General features: G+C 37.4%; 1 long non-coding RNA gene across 4 annotated transcripts in view; it reads right to left on the bottom strand.

The window, feature by feature from the left end:
• LOC102155842 overlaps positions 1 to 18,455 on the bottom strand; it is a 53,795-nt gene that overhangs the window by 30,811 nt on the left and 4,529 nt on the right. The window contains exons 2-3 of one of the 4 annotated variants that reach the window (XR_005369195.1): positions 16,989 to 17,175; positions 16,044 to 16,476 (exon numbers count right to left, since the gene is read on the bottom strand). This is a non-coding gene — a long non-coding RNA (uncharacterized LOC102155842). Of the gene's footprint in view, positions 1 to 16,043; positions 16,477 to 16,988; positions 17,176 to 18,455 lie in introns of those variants that run through there. The other 3 variants (XR_005369194.1, XR_005369196.1, XR_005369197.1) reach the window with 3 other exon arrangements.

Here is an 18,455-nt window from a genome sequence, read left to right as displayed (position 1 = left end):
GTATTTTCAAAATTTGAAAACTGGCATCAGTGGCTACAAATTGCATTGCAGGTATTCAAAATGGTAGCTTTTTAATAAGGTACCTGAGATTAGATATAATCTTATGAATCATTTTGTATTAAATGTATTTTTTCTTTTTTAATGTTGATACATGAATTTAGTTATTTGGGGGTCAGTAAGGCCTAGTGAGAAAGGCACTGGACTAGAAATTAGAGTACTTGAGTCTAGACCTAGCTCATCTCTGACTATCTGTGTGTCCTGAAGCAAGTCATTTCATGTCTTTCCATAGATAAAGAGTCACTTCATCTCTCTGAGATTCCATATCTATAAAATGAGGGAATTTGGATTCTGCATTCTTTGAGCTTTTTTCTGGGACTCATAGTCTATGATCTATGACTAACTTCTGTGACTTGGGTTTGGGTTGGGAGTTACATTTCCTTATTGTGAGAGAGATGACTATCCTATAACAGAGCCCTAACTTCCTCCTGGGGGCATGTGACTTCCATTGTTCCATGTTTGATTTCACATATACACTCAAAACCTAGATCATTCCTGCCTCTGTTTAAGGCTGTGGCTGGCTGGTTGGCAATTATTTAGAAGACCACAAAGAACCAAACACAATTTTCCTCTAAAGCTCAATTGCTATCTCGAAGAGAGACTTTTTTCTACCATTCTTTATACAAAAGGAAGGAGGTATTGGATGGATGGCCTCTTTACAATACTTTCACTAACTTTTCATTCTATGCCTCAAATTCCTGAGCTGCTAAGGAGAAAACCCAGGAAGTTTTTACTAAGATAACAAAGTCATTCTTTTATAATGTGATCAGCACATATGCCAGCCAGATTCCAATCAGAAATCCCATAAGAGCAGAAATCCCTGAGTCAAATGCTATGGAACAGCATATACAATTTATGTATATAAACTGTCTTCCAAGCATACACATTTTGCTCTGCCAATCAAGTCTGCATAGAAGCCAAATCACAGCTTTGCAGGGCACAGGCAAATAACCTACCATAGACCAGGCAGGTTTATGATTTGGCCTGGTCAAAGAGGCCAGTATTTCTGGTTTTCATCCATATCCTCGAATATGCCAAGCTTTTTCTTCCTCAGGGTCATAACACATGCTATTCTCACTGCCTGAATTGCTCTTTTTCTTGTTCTTGGACTAATTAATCTCGTCTCAACTTTCCCATCTCAGTTTCAATTGTCATTTCCCCAAAGAGGTCTCCCCCCAACAGACTCCTCTATTCCAATCAATGAAATCTGAATTATGTTAGTTACAAAACAAATAAATTTTAAAGAAACATATCAATGGAAAAAAAAAAAGAAACATATCAATGAAGTGTCTTCCTAGAACCTTTGAACAATGTACTATAGACAAGTATCCTAAGGTCATTTGTTTACAAAGGAATGATACTAAATCAACTCGGGAAATGTTCACTGAGTTTGTAATCATTGATAGTTAGTGGAAGATATGTATTAGTCCTGCCTTTAGGTTCATATATTATTATAAGCAGAACATCAGTCTGTTTCATGGTACAGAGATGTGCTTTGTTTCCAATGCAGAAAAAAAAAGAAAAAAAAAAACAATATGGTGTCCAAATTAACATATCAGTTTTTGTCAATTGGGCCAGGGCTTTCTATTTGACTCAAATATTTAAAATACATGGGGATCCCTGGGTGACTCAGCGGTTTAGCACCTGCCTTTGGCCCGGGGTGTGATCCTGGAGTTCCAGGATCGAGTCCCACATCGGGTTTCTGCATGGAGCCTGCTTCTCCCTCTGCCTGTGTCTCTGCCTCTCTCTCTCTCTCTGTATCTCTCATGAATAAATAAATAAAATCTTTAAAAATATGTATATATTTGGGGATCCCTGGGTGGTGTAGCGGTTTGGCGCCTGCCTTTGGCCCAGGGTACGGTCCTGGAGACCCAGGATCGAATCCCACGTCGGACTCCCGGTGCAAGGAGCCTGCTTCTCCCTCTGCCTATGTCTCTGCCTCTCTCTCTCTGTGTGACTATTTCAAAAAAAATGTATATATTTAAAATACTTAATAAAAGTTGTGGCCCATTTTATTTGAATAATAATTTTGATTTTTAGCTGGGGCCAATCAAGCAGCAAGTTATATAAGTTATAATAGATAAGTTCAGAAATTTGGATGCTTCTACAAATACTCAAGTTAAAATGATAATTATTCCATGATAATGAGAAAACAAAGATACCTTTTCCAATACAAAAGCTTAGATTCCTTGAATATAGTATTATAAGCACAAAGTGGTTTTTTTTCCCAAAAAAGATGAAACCTCAAGAATCTGTGCTTAAAAAAAAAATATCAGAGCTAGAGAAGAAATTTTTAAATTTAAGTCCAAAAATAACAGGGAAATGCATATTTCAATAATGTAAGATAAAGTTTAAATAGCTTTTATTGGAGGAATCTATGATATATAAAACAAGAAAACTTTCTACCATCGTTAATATTTGGTCTTATCACCATAAAAAACTCTTATTATGTAGGTAACATATGATGTAAATGTATCTCTCTCTCTCTCTCTCTCTTTTTTTTTTTTTTTTTTTACAGGTTAGACAGATTTAAGTTATCTTTCTAAGATCACACTCAGTACATATCAGAGTCAAGATTTCAGCCTGTGTCAGTGTCTCCAAAACCAGGCCTCTTAATAATAAGCACCTATACCAAATTACATCTATTCCACTATTGGGAAGTGGAGTTAAAGGGAAAAAAATCAAATAGAATTTAGAGAGTTACCTAAGTTGTTACACATTATGATTTAGTGAAGTACAAATCATATCAATGTGCTACCCAACTAAAATCAACAAGTGAAAGTTTATAAGGCAAGATATGATACCTCAAGAGTCAGAACATAGAATTTCTGTTCTCATTTATCCCTACTGATTTATGAATTAACCTCAAAGAGTTTGGCTTACAGTCTGTGTATGTGGTTTTTCACACACCCAGTAGGAATTTTGACAAATATCTCCAACTTACTTTATAGGAAAGTTCTTGAAATCAGCAAGATCTGAAAAGCTTTCATATCTCTTAAGAAAGAAACTATGAAAACCTTTTCTTATCCCAAACAATCAGAGAACAATGAAAGTTCATTTTAAAGGATTAGAATTTTCACTGTTTTATAGCATATTAAAAATTAAAGGATAAAATTCATAATCCATCAGTAAGAGGTCCTTGATGCTGGGCTAGCAAAGCTTAAATATCAACCACACCCATAAAAAAAAACTTGAAAAAAAATCTACTCAAAAAGCTGTCTGCTGCTACAATTTAATACCCTCAAGCTATAGATTTTTTCTAGTATGATATTTACTCATGACCTATATTTGTCCTTTCTTCGTTGACTCTATTGAGATTTTAGCATTTCCTTAACTTTGTTAACAAAGGAAAAACACTCTATAAAACAATACTTATATATTCCTACATAATTATAAGAATATGACTATTCTTTCATGCTTTATTGTAATAAATAACTTAATAATTTTAACTTATTTTTCCTTCTTTTAAAATCTCTATTAAATTTGAAGCTCTAGAAGTGCCTGGGTAGCTGTCAGTTAAGTATTCAACTCTTGGTTTTGACTCTGGTCATGATCTCCTGGCTGTGGGATGGAGCCCCCACGGGGCTCAGCTTTGGACATGAAGTCTGCTTCAGATTCTCTCTCCCTTTTCCTCCCCGTCTGTTCTTTATTCATCCAAATCTTCCCCCCCCCCACTTGTGTGCTGTCTCTTTCTAAAAATAAATATATAAAATCTTTTTAAAAATAAGTTTCGAGCCTTAAAGAAGGAATTTTACATCCAGATAATGGAATGCAATTAAGTGCTAAAAAGAAATGATCTATCAAGCCATGAGAAGACATGGAGTTACCTTAAATGTATAGTACTACAGGAAAGAAGCCAATGTGAAAAGGCTACATATTGTATGATTCCAACTATACGATATTGCAGGAAAGACAAAAACACGGAGGCAGGAAAAAGGTCGGTGGATGCCAGAGGTTATGGCAGAGGGAGGGATGAAAAGGCAGAGCACAGAGGATTTTTAGCACAGTGAAACTATTAGATATATTTAATGGTGGGTACATGTCGTTACACATTTGCCAAAACCCATAGCATGCACAGCACCAAGAGTGAACCCTCATGTAAACTATGGACCTAGAGTGATAATCACATGTCAGTGTAGGTTCATCAACAGTAACAAATGGGACTCTGGCAGGAGATGCCCTCAACGGGGGAGGCTGGAGAAGGGGGCGGAGTATATGGGAAATCTCTGTACCTTCCCCTCAATTGTGCTATGAACCTAAAACTGCTCTATAAAATAAAATCCATTTTGAAAAATTTTTAAAGGAATCCAAAACAGGCCCTGTGCTCCTTGTTTAGAAGATTTCTCTTACTTTTCATTTCTATATCTATTATTTTAGCTATTATTTTAAAAAGGGGCACCTGGCTAGCTCACTCTGTAGAGCACACGACTCAATCTCAGGGTCCTAAGCTCAAGACCCACATTGGGTGTTGAGCTTACTTAAAAATAATAATAGGGACACATGGGTAGCTCATTTCTTTGAGTGGCTGGCTCTTGATTTCAGCTCAGATCATGATCCCAGAGTCATGGGATTGAGCATTGAGCCCTATATCGGGCTCTGTGCTCAGCAGGGCGTCTGCTTCAGGATTCTCTCTCCCTTTGCCTCTTCACCCCCTACCTCTAAAATAAATGAATAAATCTTTAAGATAATAATAATAAACAAAAAATAAAAATAAATAAAAGTGAATAAAAATGCTTCTGGTTCTGAAACTATCTTCAGAAGAGGTGAAAAGAAATGGATTTTTCTAATTCTTTTTATATTTAGTGAAAAAATAAAGGAAAGAAAACGTACTATCCATCAAATGAATGTGTCGCTCACCTTTTAAGGTGCAATCATTTGGCCTGGTCACTGGGGATCCACTTAGTGTCCTGGAAGAAGTAATTAAATAAATGGGCCCTTGTGGCCCAAAGAAGCTAATAGCACTGCCTTTTCAATAATAAAACATACCATTTCATCCTGACAACATAGCAGTTAATTTCTAATCTGAAAAATAGGAGCTGCCAGGCTGGGCTGTGTTGCTCCTTTCAGATATGCTGTTGATGACTCAGAATTATAGTTTTTTAGCCAACTTACCTATATTCAATTTTAAACTCTTCACTGAGTTTAGATGAAATGGAAAATGTGAAGATGCAAGAGATGTTTTTCTAAGCTTCCGACTCCATTCCTTTAATACCCCACATGATCATTTTCTGCTTTTATGTCTCTACGTGTTTAATTGACTCTGTTTTCAGGAGGGACAGCCATCCCTGCGTCCTGGGCGTGGCAAATGCAACTTCGGGCAAGTAACTTGAGCTTTGGGGGACTCAGGTGGACTACCAGAGCTATAGTTTCAAATGTAAAATTATCAGAAAAGTCATATTAAACTCTGAAGATTGTTTCCAGAATAATATTCCATGCCTTTTTTACATGTTTGATTTCTTCTCATTTTTCAGGCCTGTATCTCACCCTCGAAGGAGGACTTCCCTGACTACTCATAGTATCGCATACTTTAACATACACGCACACCCACATACACACACACACACACACAGAAAACATACATACATATACATAAACACACACACACAGGGGCATATGCCCCTGCACTTAATTGCCAAAAACAATAACTCTGGGCACTTTTCCTTCATGGCACTAATCAAAATATCTAATTATGTTTTTTACTTCTTTTCTATCTCTCCCAAAAAATATAAGCTCCTTGAAGGGTGAGAATCCACCCATTTTTTTTTAAGATTTTATTTATTTATTCATGAGAGACAGAGAGAGAGAGAGAGAGAGAGAGAGAGGCAGAGACACAGGCAGAGAGAGAAGCAGGCTCCATAAAGGGAGCCTGATGTTGGACTCGATCCCGGGACTCCAGGATCACGCCCTGAGCCAAAGGGAGATGCTCAACCGCTGGGTCACCCAGGCATCCCAGAATCCACCCATCTTATCCATAGATATATTTCTGGAGCTTGATACAGTGTCCAGCTTGTGGAAGGCCCTCAAATAGTTATTAAATCCATGACATAAACATGAAGCCATACTGCATGTATTACAAAAACAAAATTTAAATCTCAGTCTATGATGACTCCATGTTAGCAATACATTTGCGTGGACGTTTGTGGATATACATAAAACATTAAAAATAGGGATACCTAGGTGGCTCAGTTGTGTGTCTAACACATGATTTTGGCCCAGATCATGATCTCAAGGTCGTGAGATCTAGCCCAGTGCCAGGCTCTACACTCAGTGCAGAATTTGCTTGAGATTCTCCCTCTCCCTCTCCCTCTGCCCCTTCCCACCCCACGCAGTACCCCCCTGCTCCCACTCTCTCTCTAAAAAGAAACATTAAAAACATTATAATGTCTGTTAATTGAACAATCTCTATGTGCCAGCACTAAATAAATGTTCTAGATGAATGAACGAATGAATCCTAGATTTTCAGTGCACCACCATAATAAGGCAAACTAAAATAGAATTCCAAAGACTAAGCTGTAATCAAACCATGCCGCCCTAATTTCAACTGAAGTTTTTTATCAAGAAGTCATCAATTATTGCCTTTGTTTCCATTCATGTACATTATGGTATAAATATGAGGAAAAATCTACATGGTCCTAATTAGATATCTTATATTGAATATAATGTGTATGGGCCATTCTCTTTAGTTGCACTTTTTTTGCATATTTTTAAGGCTAAAATTCTATACTCATTTTAAAATTATCTAATATAAATTTAAAAATTTAAAATGTATGCATAAATGAGTAAGCCAAAAATGTCAAGAGGCTGAAAAAAATCTCAGAAATTGTATGGGAACAATTATTATTAAACCATCAACATTACATAACTTTATATTCTGGGTTACTCTCACAAAGATATAAACAAAAAGGAAAAAATACAACATGGTGAAATAATGAATAAAGCAGAGGGCACTCGTTAATTCACTGATTTTTCAGCCCATCACTAAACTGATCAATAGATGAATACACAGATTCACTGGTTACTTTATGTGCACTTTAAAAAAATCATTAAAAATATTTTTATTGCCTTATATATCAGCGCCATTTTGTAGAGTAAAGAGAAGACACCTATGGTCTCCTACTTTTCATATCATCCTTTACAGAAACAAATCTCTTTCTATCCTATTTTTGCCTCCAATGAGAACGCACCTGTCTTTTATTAGAGATGTTTAACTTACTGACTCTCTATATGTAGAGTTTTACATGCTTAACAGAAGATTTTAATACCGTTTTAGCTGCTGCTTGAGATAAATCAAACTCAAACTGACAAATAAGCAACTGTGTCTGCAGGAAGTGGGGGGTTGTCTGATTTAAAACTCCGAGAAGCTTAGAAAGCTTTCAATCTCAGGTCGCACAAAATACACATTTTATTCAGCAAGACATGATAGATACTTTATTGCAGGGTTGTTCTTTTTTAAATTCACTAGATGCAACTGAGAATAATCGGAAGCTATAGTATATTAATAAAATTAGCCAGATATGGAGAAAGAAAAACTAGGAATATGAGTAGCATAATTTATCAGTTGCTTTAGAAATTTTACATAAACATTTTCTAATCTTAAATGCCTTACCTGCTTCCCTTGTTTTCATATTTCTCTTCTATTATACTTGGTGCCAAGCTTTTTGTGTGTGTGTGTGCATTCCAAATATTTTCCTGATTATTACTGTGCATGATTGTGTATAAATGCAAAGCAGTTTAAGATTATGCAGGAGAAAATGGTTGATGCATGCATTTTACTTCATATATCTAACTTATTACCATCCTGCTGCTTGATGAAAAACGCAGAGCATTTGTTGCAATATCTTTGTTCTTCAATGGGGTTAGTCTTTACTTTTGCCTTTCCAGATTAATCACCTGTGATTATATTGCACCCTTCTGATTGTCTACAGATGTATTAGTCCCCTAGAATAATCTCCTTTTTTACACTTAAAAAATCAGTAAAAATTTCTGCTTGTCTAAAATTAAAAAAAAAATATTTGGTAGCTAACATAGTAATAATTAATTTAGGCAAAAGTTATCAGTAAACGTTGCAACCTCTGGGCAAAAGTTAATAGGAGAACAGGCTTAAAGCATTGGTTTACCTATTAAGTACCAAAGGGAATGATATCTTTAAATAGAGACAGTAGCCTACACTTCCTGAAGAAAGTGGTAAAGTCAGCGTCACCAATAATGGGATCCACTGGCACTGTGACACGGCATGACAGGCTTGAGAAGGACACAACACAGCGCTGTTAGTACTCCTGACAAAAATGCATAACCTGAATCTAATCATGAGGAAACAATCAAACGCAAATTTAGGGATGTTATACAAAATAACTGACCTGTTCTTTTCAAAATGTCATGAAGAAACAAAAAAACTTGACAGGTTAGTCCAGATTAAAGGAGACTAAAGAGACACAATAACTAACCACTGTGTAATTCTGGATTCATGCATGGATAGGAAAAAAAAAAAAAAACAGGTTTCGTCTGTTTTCTCCTAAAGGACATTATTAGGACAATTGGAAAAATCTGAATATAAACTGTGTATTAGGCCATTTGTGTTGTATTAATATTAAAGTTCCTGAATGTGATAATTAGACTACATTAAATTAAGTTATAATTATGAAATTGATCATCTGTACTAAATTAATACATGAAACTGTGAGGACATACGCTTTAAGTATTTAGGGATCAAGAGTCATGATGTCCGCAACTTATTTTCCAAAAATTCAGCATAACAGATCAATAGAGATAAGGTATACATATTCACGAAGACATATAACAAATGTGAGAAAATATTGATGAACGGAGAATCTAGAGGAAGTGTATATAGGTGTTCTAAAATTCTATAAAGCTTCTTATAACTTTTCTGAAGGTCTAAAATTTTTCAAAATTAAAAAATAGAACTAAGAAAATTTTCTGCAAGTCATATCACAGTGATAAAAGTACTTTATAAAAATACTTTATTTATTTATTCATGAGAGACAGAGAGAGAGAGAGAGAGAGAGAGAGAGAGAGGCAGAGGCACAGGCAGAGGGAGAAGCAGGTTCCATGCAGGGAGCCCGATGTGGGACTCGATCCTGGGACTCCAGGATCACACCCTGGGCTGGAGGCAGGCGTTAAACCGCTGAGCCACCCAGGCTGCCCGATAAACGTATTCTTAAAGGAAAAAAATCAACATTATAAAACATAAAGGAAAAAATCAGTATGCTTAAAGAAAAGGAAAAAAAATCGACGTTAAAAGACTTAAGTAGTCCACAGTTGAGTGGACTTGTTACCGTTTCTTCCATATTGAACTCTACTGTTCATACTGAATTATTTTTAATGTGCTTGATTTTCTGTAAGTATGTGAGAATTTTCCATCTGTTCAGTCTGGTATAAATGCCTCCATGTCTAAATTAATGTTCTACCTTAACTGCTGAAGTTTTTCATTTACCTTTGCCATAGTTAGCCAGAAAATCTGAGACATTTTTCAAATTTTCTTTTCTCACTTATAATTCAACTTAAACTTTAAAAAAAATCCCTTGATGTCAAAGAGGAAAGTACTGCTTCCAAAATAAAGAATTTAAATATAAAGTTTGAGTAACAATTTTATGTCTTTACAGACTCTTCTTTCACCCATACCCATCATCTCTCAATCCCATTGTGTGTGTGTGTGTGTGTGTGTAAATGTTGAAGAGGTTTTTTTTTTTTTTTGAAGAGTTTTAATATTATTATTTTCTATACAGTTAGAGAAAAGCCATTAACATATTCCTGGTCTTCCTCATTTTTCCATCTTTAATCTTTGCTTTGACCTAAGATTCTGAAGAAAAATACCTTTAATTATAATTTTACTTCTTGACTCCTGTCCTCAGGTCTAACTATTTTCATTTCTTTGCTAACGTGCCTGTGAGTCCTTATAAACTGCCTTAACTGTGAAAAGCAAATCTTTTACTCTAGGAAAATCTCTGGGTTTTTTCCTTCTTTTGAGTTTTGGGGGTAATAAACAATGGATGAGCAATATGCAAAGGGAATCAAAATATGCTCTCTTCCTGAGAGCCAATTATTATATTAGGATATTCTACTTGTAAAAGCAATGGGAAAGACTTCAGTTTGAGCTGCGTTCATTACAAAGATGGAAACTATGAAACTATCTCAAACGGTAATATGTATGCAATTAGGAAACTGGACAAATGACCATAAGATCCCAAAGTCTACACTGTACTATAAACTCCAACCTCCAACCAGCAATGTTTGAAAAGAGATACCTTCATCCTTAGCAACGTTACAATGTAAAGCTTTCATATTACATAGAGTAGGCCAAGCTCCCTAGATCTAAACAACAAAAATTTTAGATTCTCTTAATGCTAATTTTTCTGTTTTTAAAAGAGATAATGATATAATTCATGACAAGCTACTAGCATAGTGTCCAGCACATAATCCACACCATCTAAATGTTAAATATTAAATTTTGTCATTTTTTACTCTCTGCCTACAATCAGGACCATTTTTTCTTTTCTTTTTTTTTTTTTTTAAGATTTTATTTATTCATAGAAAGACACAGAGAGAGGCAGAGACATAGGCAGAGGGAGAAGCAGGCTCCGTGCAGGGAGCCTGATGTGGGACTTGATCCCAGGACCCCAGGATCACGATCTGAGCCAAAGGCAGATGCTCAACCACTGAGCCACCCAGGTGCTCCACCTTTTTTTTAATAATGATTTTTATTTGTTTATTCATGGGAGATATACACAGAGAAAGGCAGAGACATAGGCAGAGGGAGAAGCAGGCTCCCCACGGGGAGCCCGATGGAGGACTTGATCTGGGGACTCCAGAATGATGCCCAGAGCCAAAGGCAGATGCTCAATTGCTGAGCCACCCAGGCATCCCAGAATCATTTTTTCTTTTCATCATATGCATTTTTGATCCTCAAGCTCTAAAAGCACACTTCAGAAATCTATGTACTCCTGATATTGGGCAAGTTCAATTTGCCAAATTTAGAGCCATAACGTGGATTTTCCATGTTTTTATCAGCTAGCTGAATAACCAGTCACTCAAAACTTACACTCCCCTAGAAACATAGCAGGCTTTCTGTGTGTCAGATTATAGTCTACTCTATTGAGCATAGGACTAGCAGATTGTTGCAACAATAGCCCCAAATTTGTTCATACCTTTCTGAATTCATCACCTCCTTCAATGTAAGCTTTTGGATAATCCCCTCCCACACTCACTCCAGTCTGGCCCTGGCCATATGATTTGCTTTAAATGATGTGACAACAACAAATGTGACATAACAGAGACTTGAAAAGGGATTGTACATTGGAGCCTGCCTTCTCCAGCTGACCTTGGAAACCCTGCCAGCATTGCCATGTGAGCAAGCCCACGCTAGCCAGCTTGATCATAAGAGACATGCAGCCCTGTCTCCTGCTGCCCTCTCAGTAGCCAGCGAGGATCTGAAGTCAGGCCTCTGCTAATTGTCCAAGACCACAGATGCATGAGTGAGATTGGCCAAAACCAGGGAATCTCTGTCCTGAGTTCAGCTCAAATTTCCCAACACACACATGTCACATGTTAGAAGTGACACAAATGATTGCTTTAAGCCACTAAGTTTTGCAATGCTTCATTTTGGAGCAACAATAACTGATAAAGAAATTGATACTTAGAAGTGGGGTGTTTTGGTAACAAAAAACAAAATATGAGGCATTGGCTTTGGTATAGGTGGCTGGTGGAGGCTAGAAAAGCTGTAAAGAAACTACGAAGATGGAAAAAATTGACTATACTGTTATAAGATGCTACGAAAGTGACAAGGAAACTGCTATGGCAGGCTAGAAAGTACCTGAGTTAGGTAGTTCTGAAATAATTAGTAAATATGTTGCTTATAACTAATAAACTGGACTTGGATAGGGAGATTGCCTCACAGAAAATTAAACTTGTCAATTGGCTTCCTTTAGTTGTCAATGATAAGGTACATCAGGAAAGATGAGCTCAAAAAATTGTTTGTAAGCAGAACTTAGGGAGAATACAAAGGAACCAGGACATGCGGGGAAGTAAACTGTTCCTTATCTCCAATCCCCCCCCCCCCCCAAAATCATCAAAGTAATAAATGGCTTCAGGGTAAAGATTAAATCAAAGTCTGACTGTAAGTCCCTTGTTAAGAACTCTAAGAAGTTGGGCAGCCTGGGTGGCTCAGCGGTTTAGCACCACCTTTGGCCCAGGGCCTGATCCTGGAGACCTGGGGATCGAGTCCCATGTCAGGCTCACTGTGTGCCTGTGTCTCTGCCTCTCTCTCTTTTAAAATTCTCTTTTAAAATTCTTTAGGAAATTTCCCCCAGCCGCCTGACACACTCAAGTAAAAAGAAGTTTGTCTCGGGGATCCCTGGGTGGCTCAGCGGTTTAACGCCTGCCTTCGGCCTGGGGCATGATCCTGGAGACCTGGGATCCAGTCTCCCTGCATGGAGCCTGCTTCTCCCTCTGCCTGTGTCTCTGCCTCTCTCTCTCCCTCTCATGAATAAATAAAATCTTAAAAAAAAAAAATTCTCAATAAGAATTGTGGATCTAGTTTCTGGACCAGAATCAGATCCATAGAAAGCTTTCTACTGTTGCAATTAACTGTATTGATAAAAGCACTGCCATCTTGGATTGAAAGAGATCATGTCAGCTCAAAACAAAAGGAGGTCTCTAGGCCACCAACCCCCAACAGAAATGAAGAAGGCTAAGGAAGATGTTCAGCTGCACACACAAGCAGTATCTTATGAATAAGAATGACACTTGAGAGGGTCAAGTCAAAAACCGTGAAGAACAACGGACTAGGGCATCACTGCCAGAGAGCTGTAGAAAACAATACACTGGACAAATACTCCCAGGAAGCAGAGTCTCAGCTTAATCAAGGAGGATGACCCTGGAGTACGGGAATCTGCCAACAGATGCCAGGCTGAATTTCAGAATATGTATGGACAAGTGGCTGCTGAGTGTCCCCCATTCTTTCCCTTTCAAATGATTCTCTCCACTATAATTATCAATTTCTTATCACTGTATGTTATAACTTATCTTTCTAGTGCAATTGGATCAAGAGAAGCTACATCTAAAAAGTCACGTCCAGCCATGATTATATATGAAGAAATCCTCGACTTTGAACCTGATGTTGTGACTAGATAAAATGTAGGGTGCCTTAGGAGGGAGAGAATATATTTTATGTGTGGGAGAGATATAAACCAACAGGGCAGAGGCCTTCTGTGGTGGGTTGTGGTAGTAATAAACTAATTATTCACAGTTGTCTGGATCCATATCTTAGTCCTCTGCTACACTGGAGTTGGTCATGAGACTTGTTTGAGACAATAGCAAAATGGAATTAGCAGAACCTTGAAGAATTCTCATACAATGGAACTTGCATGTTTTGGCTGCTCTTAGAACCACCATGTGAATAAGCACTGACCAGCCTGCTGGATGATGCAAGACACTCGCCCAGTCAGCTTGCTTACCCCACCCAATAGCCAGTAATCCTTACAAGCAGAGCCAAATAGATGACCAACCGCTGACCACAGATACATGTACGAAACTAGTAAAGAACCACCCAGTTGATACATAGAATTGTTGAATCACTATACTGTACACCTGAAACAAATGTAACATTGTACGTTAACCAGACTGGAATTAAAAATTTTTTTGGAATTAAAATTTTAAAAAGAAATTAAATAAAATTAAAACAAAACAACAACTACAGCAGCAGCAGCAGCTGTTATAAAGCAGCAATAAAACAGATAACTGGCTTTTCATATGTGGTAGTAAAATAGACTTAAGCTTAAAACAAAAAACCAGAACTACTCAGTTGAGCACATCCCAAATTACCAACCAATGAATGGTAAGCTAAGAAAGAGTGTTTTAAACCATTAAATTTGTGGTGCATCATAGCCGAGCAAAGAATAATGTTCTAGTTTTCATCCAGCAAATTACAGCCTGCGGGTCAAATCCAGCCCACCCCCTGTTTTTGTACAACCTACAAACTAAGAAAGGTTTTTACAGTTTTAAGTGGTTGGAAAAAATCAAAAGAATATTTTATGAGACGTGAAAGTTATATAAAATGCAAACTTCAGTATCCATAAATAAATTTTATTGGAACACAGTCACACCCATTTGTTTATATATTACCCAGGGCTGCTTTTGTACTTCAATGGCAAAGGTGAATAGTTACAAAAAAGACTATATTGCCTGCAGAGCCTAAAATATTTATTATCTGGCCCTTCAAAAATTTTTGATGACCCCTATTCTAGCTATAGCTCATGACGGTTTACATGTGATCAAAATTGCACAGCTGAAGTTTGGCATTAAGAAGGAAAATCTGTGGGGCGCCTGGGTGGCTCAGCGGTTGAGTATCTGCCTTTGGCTCAGGTTGTGATCCCCGGGTCCTGGGATTCGGTGCTGCATCAGGCTCCCTCCAGGGAGCCTGCTTCTCCCTCTGCTATGCCTCTCCTTCTCTCTGTGTCTCTCATGAATAAGTAAATAAAGTCTCAAAAAAAAAAAAAAAAAAAAAGAAGAAGAAGAAGGAAAGTGTGTTCCACATCTGGGCAGCCCAAGCATGAGCTTCAGGTGACCATCCATACCCACATGAGGCCATCTGTGAGTTCAGTGAGATCCTGTCAGAAAAGCGAGTGTACTACTGATCACCCGGACCCTTCAGCAGTGAATGAGAAAGGAGTAACAAGGCACAAGTGACCTAGGAGTCGATGAGAAGAATCTGTTTGCTGTCCCTAGCTCTTTTTGCCTCCTTACAATATTGAGGTTGAGCAACTAGTATGAGCAGAAATCCAACTGTAGCAACTCAACCGCTTTCTACATCAAAACAAACAACCGACTAAGATTTTAATCTCATTATAAATATTCCACAAGTGTAGACAGGGTGAGAGAGGACAGAGAATTGGAAGCAAAGGACTAATGTAATTTCCATGGCCTTACTCTAATTATTCCCATAACAGTGTCTTTGCTCACTCATTCTTCCTTATGTTCTCTTTTTTCCTCTTTCCATGGCCCCAACAAAACAAACCTGATCATTGAAACTCATTAAACTTGAGTTTGACCAGTGATACAGAAGAAAGAAACGAGAATATTTACCAGTGGATACTCTATCTCCCTTCATACCTTCACTGGTCTCTGACAATCCACTTGGCTATAGGAATGAGAGCCAGCAAGAAAGGACAGAGAGAAAGAAAACAAGAAAAAGCAAAAGAAGGGGGAGATGAGAAAGAAAAGACAAAAACTAAAACAAAAACAAAAACCCATTCTCAGCTCTTTATACATGATCAAAAATAGTACAAAGGAATTTCAGCTGTCAGAAGAAGGGCAGGGATGTTACTCCCTACAATCCCCATTTTGGGAACTTTCAATCTATAGTACAGTCGGATGGCCACAAATCAGAACCAAAGTCACCAGGATTCTGAAGTGCCTTGGCCACTTAACGTACCTGCAGGATCTTCTTAGAATACCTGGAGAAAATAGTGATAAGCTTCTGATGGAAATTCCTACAACATTCGCCTGACTTTAGAGCTGTTGGGGGATTCCAGGGTGGCTCAGCAGTTTAGCCCCTGGTTTCGGCCCAGGGTGTGATCCTGGGGTCCCAGGATCGAGTCCCGCATCGGGCTCCCTGCAAGGAGCCTGCCTCTCCCTCTGCCTGTGTCTCTGCCTTTCCCTCTCTCTGTGTGTGTCTCTCATGAATAAATAAATAAAGTCTTTAAAAAAAAATAGTAATAAGAAAGCAAGCAAGCGAGCTGTTGGCTTATTTCTAACAACAGAGCAAGGTGGGAGGGTGGGAGGAGCAGTCTGCCTAGGTGTCTGCAATCAAGTGGCACATTCACAGCAAATTTTAAAATGTAATAAAAGTTAATAAAAACTAGTCTTTTTAAAATCACCATGCACAGAAAATTCTAAATGATGTCCCTAATAGAATACTTCTTCCTACCTGAACGAACCACCCGGCCACACTTGGCCTCTTACTATATCCCCGCTTCTGTTAAAACTCCGGTTTCCACTCTTTCATATCCATTGACACTTTAAAGCCACATACATACATACAGAGTCATAAACAAATAGAAATCCTTCAAAAGCACAGACCAACAACTGAATTTTACTCAAGGTTTTGTGGGGTTTTGTAGGGAGAGAGGAATTACTCAATAGAGGACACAACAGATCTTAAAAATTCTTTCCCTCCTCTCTCCTATCCCTTTTCTCTTTTTTTGAAATCGCCCAGACTCTCTTTTCAATTCCTGTCACCTGAACCTTCTTCCTTTGTCTTCTCAAACTTTGATCCCCCTGTAGTGTCTCTATCCCTTTCTTGTTTGAAGAAATTTCTCCAATCTACATCTTCACCCATGAGCCTCTCCACAAAGCAAATAATATATATGTTCCTGGGATGATTTATCTCCTTTGGCCTAAAAAGACCTGAGGGAAGAGGAGGGTATAAATAATTAACACTAATTTAACACACCTAGTTGATAAAATAACGTGGGGGACTAAATTAAAATTTAAAATATATATAGGATGAACAATAACACCTATTTAAATATATTATTTAAAAAACGACAAAGGTCATAAAATATAAGGGAAGTATTTCCTAAGGGTATTTCTTTTCATTTGCACCACATCTACTATGAAGTTAACGTATAGCTCATCTATATTAGTTTAGCATTTGTGGTTTTCAATTTTATAACATGTACAATCTCAAGAGAAAACTCCTGATAAATTAAAAGAAAGCAGGCTTGCATTTTGAAACCATATGAGCCATCTAAGGGCTTACCACAGATGGTGTTTTTCTGTGGTATCCCACTTTGTAAAGTTGCTTATAGTAAAATTCCCCAATAGTGAAGTGGAATAAAAGGCCTAAATTACCTCAGCACAATTCAGAGAGGTTTCATTCTACTTACTGAAGTATACTTTTACCCACAAGTACGCACCGCTGTTAAGTGATGCACTTACACGCTGCATGGGTGAAAAGTGCTGATACTGAAATGCTCCCTGTCTGCTTTCCTGGAGAGCAAGAATGTGAAACAAAAGTAGGTTCTCTTCTGGGAGGCTAACATGACCAGGAAACTCTGCTGGATGAAGTTCAGCTTCTCTGCATTAATGCCTTCCAACATTAGTCTAAAAAGAAAGGGGCGGGGGGAGGGAGTTTAATAAAAAAGATTCAGTTTCATCAGGTATTCATTGTACCTTGGTCTATTTTCAAGATGGAGAACTAAACATCAATTCTAGATGCTAGTATCTAGATGATAGTATCTGACCTATCCAGAAGCATGTTATCTTTTGCAGTGTATGATAAACAGAATCCTTGTAAGTTGCCATACATGCATAGCTATGTTATTTTAGAATAGATTCTAAAAGTATCAGATGCAAGTGATCTACTAGACAATAAAACTAAGCCAGGATCCAATTCTCTTATCTATGAAGGACCAAAGCTATGTTCCTGCTCTAGAGGCTTTTCATCAATGGACAATCAGATATGTGTTATTTCCCACACAGTAATATGCACTGATGATATTACAGAATGCCTTAATATTCTAGAATGTCCAAACTTGTTTCAGATAGTACACTCCATCAATAAAAAAATGTTCAAGGGGTGCCTGGATGGCTCAGTTGGTTGGGTGTCTGCCTTCAGCTCAGGTCATGATCCCAAGGTCCTGGGATTGAGCCCAGCATCAGTCTCCCTGCTCAGTGGGGAGCCTGCCTCTCCCTCTCCCTCTGTACCTCCCCCTGCTTGTGCTCTCTCTCACTCTCTCTCTCCTTCTCACTCTTAAATAATAAAATTTTTTAAAGATAAAAAGGAATAAAAAATGTTCAAGCATGAACTGCAAATAGTCATATTAATGTACTTTGAAAATATATACTATTATAAATGTATACTAATATATACATCTAAAACACCAAAATAGAAGAATTTACAGAAAAAGATAATGAAGCATACAATATCTTTAAATCTTTTATTGGCCAACAGTATTTTTTTAAAACATGATTCTCACTAAAAACGTAATGTTAATTAAATTATTACCTAATAATATGCTTCAAAAGTTTCACAAATTGTGGTTTAACACCTTGTGACAGGATTTGAAAGTCTGCTTCTAAGTTCAGGTTCTTTTGAGACATGGTTTTTATAAATGCAAAAGATTTATCATAAAATATCATTATCCTAAATGAAAAAAGCGCATCCCTTGGCTGCACTTACTACATCATGATGCTCATTTTTCAATCCCACCCAAAATTATAGGAAGGTTTTCAGTGAAATTTAGCTAGTAAATTTCCACCTTCTCTTATATCCAACAGTCATTGCAAACCAATCACAAACTCCAACACATGGAAACTCAAGTTGAAAGATTTTTAAACAGATTTTTCAATTGTTTCCAAATTAAAGAGTGCCAAAATAAGCA

Source organism: Canis lupus, chromosome 14, assembly GCF_011100685.1.
Source record: "Canis lupus familiaris isolate Mischka breed German Shepherd chromosome 14, alternate assembly UU_Cfam_GSD_1.0, whole genome shotgun sequence".
In the NCBI taxonomy this organism is placed as follows: Eukaryota; Metazoa; Chordata; class Mammalia; order Carnivora; family Canidae; genus Canis; species Canis lupus.
Note: the sequence above shows the minus strand (reverse complement) of the source record. Positions and strands in the feature narration are given on the sequence as shown.